This window comes from Carassius auratus, unplaced genomic scaffold (assembly GCF_003368295.1).
Source record: "Carassius auratus strain Wakin unplaced genomic scaffold, ASM336829v1 scaf_tig00217834, whole genome shotgun sequence".
Classification (NCBI taxonomy): Eukaryota; Metazoa; Chordata; class Actinopteri; order Cypriniformes; family Cyprinidae; genus Carassius; species Carassius auratus.
The window spans coordinates 10,001-18,933 of NW_020529267.1; the positions used below are offsets into that span (position 1 = coordinate 10,001).

Genomic DNA, 8,933 nt, shown 5'->3' on the forward strand with positions numbered 1-8,933 from the left:
CAATGCCCGATCTCTGAATATAAGCAGGTTTGGGCCAGGTTAGTACATGGATGGGAGACTGCCTGGGAATACCAGGTGCTTTAAATTTTTGGATATTTTTCACAAATTATATAATAATCTTGCAAAAAAAAAAAAAAAAAAGAGTCAATGCCCGATCTCTGAATCTTAGCAGGTTTAGGTCTGGTTAGTACTTGGATGAGAGACCGCCAAGGAATACCAGGTGCTTTAAGCTTTTGGAATTTTTTCACTTAGTATATAATAAATTTGGCAAAAAATAGAGTCAATGCCCGATCTCTGAATATAAGCAGGTTTGGGCCAGGTTAGTACATGGATGGGAGACTGCCTGGGAATACCAGGTGCTTTAAATTTTTGGATATTTTTCACGAATTATATAATAATCTTGCAAAAAAAAAAAAAAAAAGAAGAAGTCAATGCCCGATCTCTGAATCTTAGCAGGTTAAGGTCTGGTTAGTACTTGAATGATAGACCGCCAAGGAATACCAGGTGCTTTAAGCTTTTGGAATTTTTTCACTTAGTATATAATAAATTTGGCAAAAAATAGAGTCAATGCCCGATCTCTGAATATAAGCAGGTTTGGGCCAGGTTAGTACTTGGATGAGAGACCGCCTAGGAATACCAGGTGCTTTAAGCTTTTGGGGTTTCTTTCCTACTTTTATAATGTACTGGCGAGTAGATTGGCTGATCTTTAAATAGCCTTCTCTTTGCAGCAGTCTTCGCTTATGGCCATACCAGCCTGGCTATGCCCGATCTTGTCTGATCTCGGAAGCTAAGCAGGTTTGGGCCTGGTTAGTGCCTGGATGGGAGACCGCCTGGGAATGCCAGGTACTCTAAGCTTTTTGAAATTTTTCACTTAGTATATAATAATTTTGCCAAAAAATAGAGTCAATGCCCGATCTCTGAATATAAGCAGGTTTGCGCCAGGTTAGTACATGGATGGGAGACTGCCTGGGAATATCAGGTGCTTTAAATTTTTGGATATTTTTCACGAATTATATAATAATCTTGCAAAAAAAAAAAAAAAAAAAAGAGTCAATGCCCGATCTCTGAATCTTAGCAGGTTTAGGTCTGGTTAGTACTTGGATGAGAGACCGCCAAGGAATACCAGGTGCTTTAAGCTTTTGGAATTTTTTCACTTAGTATATAATAAATTTGGCAAAAAATAGAGTCAATGCCCGATCTCTGAATATAAGCAGGTTTGGGCCAGGTTAGTACATGGATGGGAGACTGCCTGGGAATACCAGGTGCTTTAAATTTTTGGATATTTTTCACAAATTATATAATAATCTTGCAAAAAAAAAAAAAAAAAGAGTCAATGCCCGATCTCTGAATCTTAGCAGGTTTAGGTCTGGTTAGTACTTGGATGAAGACCGCCAAGGAATACCAGGTGCTTTAAAGCTTTTGGAATTTTTCACTTAGTATATAATAAATTTGGCAAAAAATAGAGTCAATGCCCGATCTCTGAATATAAGCAGGTTTGGGCCAGGTTAGTACATGGATGGGAGACTGCCTGGGAATACCAGGTGCTTTAAATTTTTGGATATTTTTCACGAATTATATAATAATCTTGCAAAAAAAAAAAAAAAAGAAGAAATCAATGCCCGATCTCTGAATCTTAGCAGGTTAAGGTCTGGTTAGTACTTGAATGATAGACCGCCAAGGAATACCAGGTGCTTTAAGCTTTTGGAATTTTTTCACTTAGTATATAATAAATTTGGCAAAAAATAGAGTCAATGCCCGATCTCTGAATATAAGCAGGTTTGGGCCAGGTTAGTACTTGGATGAGAGACCGCCTAGGAATACCAGGTGCTTTAAGCTTTTGGGGTTTCTTTCCTACTTTTATAATGTACTGGCGAGTAGATTGGCTGATCTTTAAATAGCCTTCTCTTTGCAGCAGTCTTCGCTTATGGCCATACCAGCCTGGCTATGCCCGATCTTGTCTGATCTCGTAAGCTAAGCAGGTTTGGGCCTGGTTAGTGCCTGGATGGGAGACCGCCTGGGAATACCAGGTACTGTAAGCTTTTTTGAAATTTTTCACTTAGTATATAATAATTTTGCCAAAAAATAGAGTCAATGCCCGATCTCTGAATATAAGCAGGTTTGCGCCAGGTTAGTACATGGATGGGAGACTGCCTGGGAATATCAGGTGCTTTAAATTTTTGGATATTTTTCACGAATTATATAATAATCTTGCAAAAAAAAAAAAAAAAAAAAGAGTCAATGCCCGATCTCTGAATCTTAGCAGGTTTAGGTCTGGTTAGTACTTGGATGAGAGACCGCCAAGGAATACCAGGTGCTTTAAGCTTTTGGAATTTTTTCACTTAGTATATAATAAATTTGGCAAAAAATAGAGTCAATGCCCGATCTCTGAATATAAGCAGGTTTGGGCCAGGTTAGTACATGGATGGGAGACTGCCTGGGAATACCAGGTGCTTTAAATTTTTGGATATTTTTCACAAATTATATAATAATCTTGCAAAAAAAAAAAAAGAGTCAATGCCCGATCTCTGAATCTTAGCAGGTTTAGGTCTGGTTAGTACTTGGATGATAGACCGCCAAGGAATACCAGGTGCTTTAAGCTTTTGGAATTTTTTCACTTAGTATATAATAAATTTGGCAAAAAATAGAGTCAATGCCCGATCTCTGAATATAAGCAGGTTTGGGCCAGGTTAGTACTGGATGAGAGACCGCCTAGGAATACCAGGTGCTTTAAGCTTTTGGGGTTTCTTTCCTACTTTTATAATGTACTGGCGAGTAGATTGGCTGATCTTTAAATAGCCTTCTCTTTGCAGCAGTCTTCGCTTATGGCCATACCAGCCTGGCTATGCCCGATCTTGTCTGATCTCGGAAGCTAAGCAGGTTTGGGCCTGGTTAGTGCCTGGATGGGAGACCGCCTGAGAATGCCAGGTACTCTAAGCTATTTTGAAATTTTTCACTTAGTATATAATAATTTTGCCAAAAAATAGAGTCAATGCCCGATCTCTGAATATAAGCAGGTTTGCGCCAGGTTAGTACATGGATGGGAGACTGCCTGGGAATATCAGGTGCAGAAGAAGAAGTCAATGCCCGATCTCTGAATCTTAGCAGGTTTAGGTCTGGTTAGTACTTGGATGAGAGACCGCCAAGGAATACCAGGTGCTTTAAGCTTTTGGAATTTTTTCACTTAGTATATAATAAATTTGGCAAAAAATAGAGTCAATGCCCGATCTCTGAATATAAGCAGGTTTGGGCCAGGTTAGTACATGGATGGGAGACTGCCTGGGAATACCAGGTGCTTTAAATTTTTGGATATTTTTCACAAATTATATAATAATCTTGCAAAAAAAAAAAAAAAAAAGAGTCAATGCCCGATCTCTGAATCTTAGCAGGTTTAGGTCTGGTTAGTACTTGGATGAGAGACCGCCAGGAATACCAGGTGCTTAAGCTTTTGGAATTTTTTCACTTAGTATATAATAAATTTGGCAAAAAATAGAGTCAATGCCCGATCTCTGAATATAAGCAGGTTTGGGCCAGGTTAGTACATGGATGGGAGACTGCCTGGGAATACCAGGTGCTTTAAATTTTTGGATATTTTTCACGAATTATATAATAATCTTGCAAAAAAAAAAAAAAAGAAGAAGTCAATGCCCGATCTCTGAATCTTAGCAGGTTAAGGTCTGGTTAGTACTTGAATGATAGACCGCCAAGGAATACCAGGTGCTTTAAGCTTTTGGAATTTTTTCACTTAGTATATAATAAATTTGGCAAAAAATAGAGTCAATGCCCGATCTCTGAATATAAGCAGGTTTGGGCCAGGTTAGTACTTGGATGAGAGACCGCCTAGGAATACCAGGTGCTTTAAGCTTTTGGGGTTTCTTTCCTACTTTTATAATGTACTGGCGAGTAGATTGGCTGATCTTTAAATAGCCTTCTCTTTGCAGCAGTCTTCGCTTATGGCCATACCAGCCTGGCTATGCCCGATCTTGTCTGATCTCGGAAGCTAAGCAGGTTTGGGCCTGGTTAGTGCCTGGATGGGAGACCGCCTGGGAATGCCAGGTACTCTAAGCTTTTTTGAAATTTTTCACTTAGTATATAATAATTTTGCCAAAAAATAGAGTCAATGCCCGATCTCTGAATATAAGCAGGTTTGCGCCAGGTTAGTACATGGATGGGAGACTGCCTGGGAATATCAGGTGCTTTAAATTTTTGGATATTTTTCACGAATTATATAATAATCTTGCAAAAAAAAAAAAAAAAAAGAGTCAATGCCCGATCTCTGAATCTTAGCAGGTTTAGGTCTGGTTAGTACTTGGATGAGAGACCGCCAAGGAATACCAGGTGCTTTAAGCTTTTGGAATTTTTTCACTTAGTATATAATAAATTTGGCAAAAAATAGAGTCAATGCCCGATCTCTGAATATAAGCAGGTTTGGGCCAGGTTAGTACATGGATGGGAGACTGCCTGGGAATACCAGGTGCTTTAAATTTTTGGATATTTTTCACAAATTATATAATAATCTTGCAAAAAAAAAAAAAAAAGAGTCAATGCCCGATCTCTGAATCTTAGCAGGTTTAGGTCTGGTTAGTACTTGGATGAGAGACCGCCAAGGAATACCAGGTGCTTTAAGCTTTTGGAATTTTTTCACTTAGTATATAATAAATTTGGCAAAAAATAGAGTCAATGCCCGATCTCTGAATATAAGCAGGTTTGGGCCAGGTTAGTACATGGATGGGAGACTGCCTGGGAATACCAGGTGCTTTAAATTTTTGGATATTTTTCACGAATTATATAATAATCTTGCAAAAAAAAAAAAAAAAAGAAGAAGTCAATGCCCGATCTCTGAATCTTAGCAGGTTAAGGTCTGGTTAGTACTTGAATGATAGACCGCCAAGGAATACCAGGTGCTTTAAGCTTTTGGAATTTTTCACTTAGTATATAATAAATTTGCCAAAAAATAGAGTCAATGCCCGATCTCTGAATATAAGCAGGTTTGGGCCAGGTTAGTACTTGGATGAGAGACCGCCTAGGAATACCAGGTGCTTTAAGCTTTTGGAATTTTTTCACTTAGTATATAATAAATTTGCAAAAAATAGAGTCAATGCCCGATCTCTGAATATAAGCAGGTTTGGGCCAGGTTAGTACATGGATGGGAGACTGCCTGGGAATACCAGGTGCTTTAAATTTTTGGATATTTTTCACGAATTATATAATAATCTTGCAAAAAAAAAAAAAAAAGAAGTCAATGCCCGATCTCTGAATCTTAGCAGGTTAAGGTCTGGTTAGTACTTGGATGAGAGACCGCCAAGGAATACCAGGTGCTTTAAGCTTTTGGAATTTTTTCACTTAGTATATAATAAATTTGCAAAAAATAGAGTCAATGCCCGATCTCTGAATATAAGCAGGTTTGGGCCAGGTTAGTACTTGGATGAGAGACCGCCTAGGAATACCAGGTGCTTTAAGCTTTTGGGGTTTCTTTCCTACTTTTATAATGTACTGGCGAGTAGATTGGCTGATCTTTAAATAGCCTTCTCTTTGCAGCAGTCTTCGCTTATGGCCATACCAGCCTGGCTATGCCCGATCTTGTCTGATCTCTAAGCTAAGCAGGTTTGGGCCTGGTTAGTGCCTGGATGGGAGACCGCCTGGGAATACCAGGTACTGTAAGCTTTTTTGAAATTTTTCACTTAGTATATATAAAATTTGCCAAAAAATAGAGTCAATGCCCGATCTCTGAATATAAGCAGGTTTGCGCCAGGTTAGTACATGGATGGGAGACTGCCTGGGAATACCAGGTGCTTTAAATTTTTGGATATTTTTCACGAATTATATAATAATCTTGCAAAAAAAAAAAAAAAAAAAGAGTCAATGCCCGATCTCTGAATCTTAGCAGGTTTAGGTCTGGTTAGTACTTGGATGAGAGACCGCCAAGGAATACCAGGTGCTTTAAAGCTTTTGGAATTTTTTCACTTAGTATATAATAAATTTGGCAAAAAATAGAGTCAATGCCCGATCTCTGAATATAAGCAGGTTTGGGCCAGGTTAGTACATGGATGGGAGACTGCCTGGGAATACCAGGTGCTTTAAATTTTTGGATATTTTTCACGAATTATATAATAATCTTGCAAAAAAAAAAAAAAAAAGAGTCAATGCCCGATCTCTGAATCTTAGCAGGTTTAGGTCTGGTTAGTACTTGAATGAGAGACCGCCAAGGAATACCAGGTGCTTTAAGCTTTTGGAATTTTTTCACTTAGTATATAATAAATTTGGCAAAAAATAGAGTCAATGCCCGATCTCTGAATATAAGCAGGTTTGGGCCAGGTTAGTACTTGGATGAGAGACCGCCTAGGAATACCAGGTGCTTTAAGCTTTTGGGGTTTCTTTCCTACTTTTATAATGTACTGGCGAGTAGATTGGCTGATCTTTAAATAGCCTTCTCTTTGCAGCAGTCTTCGCTTATGGCCATACCAGCCTGGCTATGCCCGATCTTGTCTGATCTCGGAAGCTAAGCAGGTTTGGGCCTGGTTAGTGCCTGGATGGGAGACCGCCTGGGAATGCCAGGTACTCTAAGCTTTTTTGAAATTTTTCACTTAGTATATAATAATTTTGCCAAAAAATAGAGTCAATGCCCGATCTCTGAATATAAGCAGGTTTGCGCCAGGTTAGTACATGGATGGGAGACTGCCTGGGAATATCAGGTGCTTTAAATTTTTGGATATTTTTCACGAATTATATAATAATCTTGCAAAAAAAAAAAAAAAAAAAAGAGTCAATGCCCGATCTCTGAATCTTAGCAGGTTTAGGTCTGGTTAGTACTTGGATGAGAGACCGCCAAGGAATACCAGGTGCTTTAAGCTTTTGGAATTTTTTCACTTAGTATATAATAAATTTGGCAAAAAATAGAGTCAATGCCCGATCTCTGAATATAAGCAGGTTTGGGCCAGGTTAGTACATGGATGGGAGACTGCCTGGGAATACCAGGTGCTTTAAGCTTTTGGGGTTTTTTCCTACTTTATATAATGTACTGGCGAGTAGATTGGCTGATCTTTAAAAATAGCCTTCTCTTTGCAGCAGTCTTCGCTTATGGCCATACCAGCCTGGCTATGCCCGATCTTGTCTGATCTCGTAAGCTAAGCAGGTTTGGGCCTGGTTAGTGCCTGGATGGGAGACCGCCTGGGAATACCAGGTACTGTAAGCTTTTTTGAAATTTTTCACTTAGTATATAATAATTTTGCCAAAAAATAGAGTCAATGCCCGATCTCTGAATATAAGCAGGTTTGCGCCAGGTTAGTACATGGATGGGAGACTGCCTGGGAATATCAGGTGCTTTAAATTTTTGGATATTTTTCACGAATTATATAATAATCTTGCAAAAAAAAAAAAAAAAAAGAGTCAATGCCCGATCTCTGAATCTTAGCAGGTTTAGGTCTGGTTAGTACTTGGATGAGAGACCGCCAAGGAATACCAGGTGCTTTAAGCTTTTGGAATTTTTTCACTTAGTATATAATAAATTTGGCAAAAAATAGAGTCAATGCCCGATCTCTGAATATAAGCAGGTTTGGGCCAGGTTAGTACATGGATGGGAGACTGCCTGGGAATACCAGGTGCTTTAAATTTTTGGATATTTTTCACGAAATTATATAATAATCTTGCAAAAAAAAAAAAAAAGAGTCAATGCCCGATCTCTGAATCTTAGCAGGTTTAGGTCTGGTTAGTACTTGGATGAGAGACCGCAAGGAATACCAGGTGCTTTAAGCTTTTGGAATTTTTTCACTTAGTATATAATAAATTTGGCAAAAAATAGAGTCAATGCCCGATCTCTGAATATAAGCAGGTTTGGGCCAGGTTAGTACTTGGATGGGAGACTGCCTGGGAATACCAGGTGCTTTAAGCTTTTGGGGTTCTTTCCTACTTTATAATGTACTGGCGAGTAGATTGGCTGATCTTTAAATAGCCTTCTCTTTGCAGCAGTCTTCGCTTATGGCCATACCAGCCTGGCTATGCCCGATCTTGTCTGATCTCGGAAGCTAAGCAGGTTTGGGCCTGGTTAGTGCCTGGATGGGAGACCGCCTGGGAATGCCAGGTACTCTAAGCTATTTTGAAATTTTTCACTTAGTATATAATAATTTTGCCAAAAAATAGAGTCAATGCCGCCGATCTCTGAATATAAGCAGGTTTGCGCCAGGTTAGTACATGGATGGGAGACTGCCTGGGAATATCAGGTGCAAAAAGAAGAAAATCAATGCCCGATCTCTGAATCTTAGCAGGTTTAGGTCTGGTTAGTACTTGGATGAGAGACCGCCAGGAATACCAGGTGCTTTAAGCTTTTGGAATTTTTTCACTTAGTATATAATAAATTTGGCAAAAAATAGAGTCAATGCCCGATCTCTGAATATAAGCAGGTTTGGGCCAGGTTAGTACATGGATGGGAGACTGCCTGGGAATACCAGGTGCTTTAAATTTTTGGATATTTTTCACGAATTATATAATAATCTTGCAAAAAAAAAAAAAAAAAAAGAGTCAATGCCCGATCTCTGAATCTTAGCAGGTTTAGGTCTGGTTAGTACTTGGATGAAGACCGCCAAGGAATACCAGGTGCTTTAAGCTTTTGGAATTTTTTCACTTAGTATATAATAAATTTGGCAAAAATAGAGTCAATGCCCGATCTCTGAATATAAGCAGGTTTGGGCCAGGTTAGTACATGGATGGGAGACTGCCTGGGAATACCAGGTGCTTTAAATTTTTGGATATTTTTCACGAATTATATAATAATCTTGCAAAAAAAAAAAAAAAAGAAGAAGTCAATGCCCGATCTCTGAATCTTAGCAGGTTAAGGTCTGGTTAGTACTTGAATGATAGACCGCCAAGGAATACCAGGTGCTTTAAGCTTTTTGGAATTTTTCACTTAGTATATAATAATTTGGCAAAAAATAGAGTCAATG

General features: G+C 38.8%; 8 pseudogenes; all 8 read left to right on the forward strand.

Moving 5' to 3' along the window:
• The first annotated feature begins 736 nt into the window (after positions 1-736).
• LOC113103487 (uncharacterized) lies at positions 737-855 on the forward strand (annotated as a pseudogene).
• A 1,065-nt stretch (positions 856-1,920) lies between these two features.
• On the forward strand, positions 1,921-2,039 carry LOC113103496 (uncharacterized; annotated as a pseudogene).
• Positions 2,040-2,818: 779 nt separating this feature from the next.
• LOC113103492 (uncharacterized) lies at positions 2,819-2,937 on the forward strand (annotated as a pseudogene).
• Positions 2,938-3,946: 1,009 nt separating this feature from the next.
• Positions 3,947-4,065, forward strand: LOC113103488 (uncharacterized; annotated as a pseudogene).
• A 1,478-nt stretch (positions 4,066-5,543) lies between these two features.
• LOC113103495 (uncharacterized) lies at positions 5,544-5,661 on the forward strand (annotated as a pseudogene).
• A 784-nt stretch (positions 5,662-6,445) lies between these two features.
• On the forward strand, positions 6,446-6,564 carry LOC113103489 (uncharacterized; annotated as a pseudogene).
• Positions 6,565-7,070: 506 nt separating this feature from the next.
• Positions 7,071-7,189, forward strand: LOC113103500 (uncharacterized; annotated as a pseudogene).
• Positions 7,190-7,967: 778 nt separating this feature from the next.
• On the forward strand, positions 7,968-8,086 carry LOC113103490 (uncharacterized; annotated as a pseudogene).
• Positions 8,087-8,933: the final 847 nt, after the last annotated feature.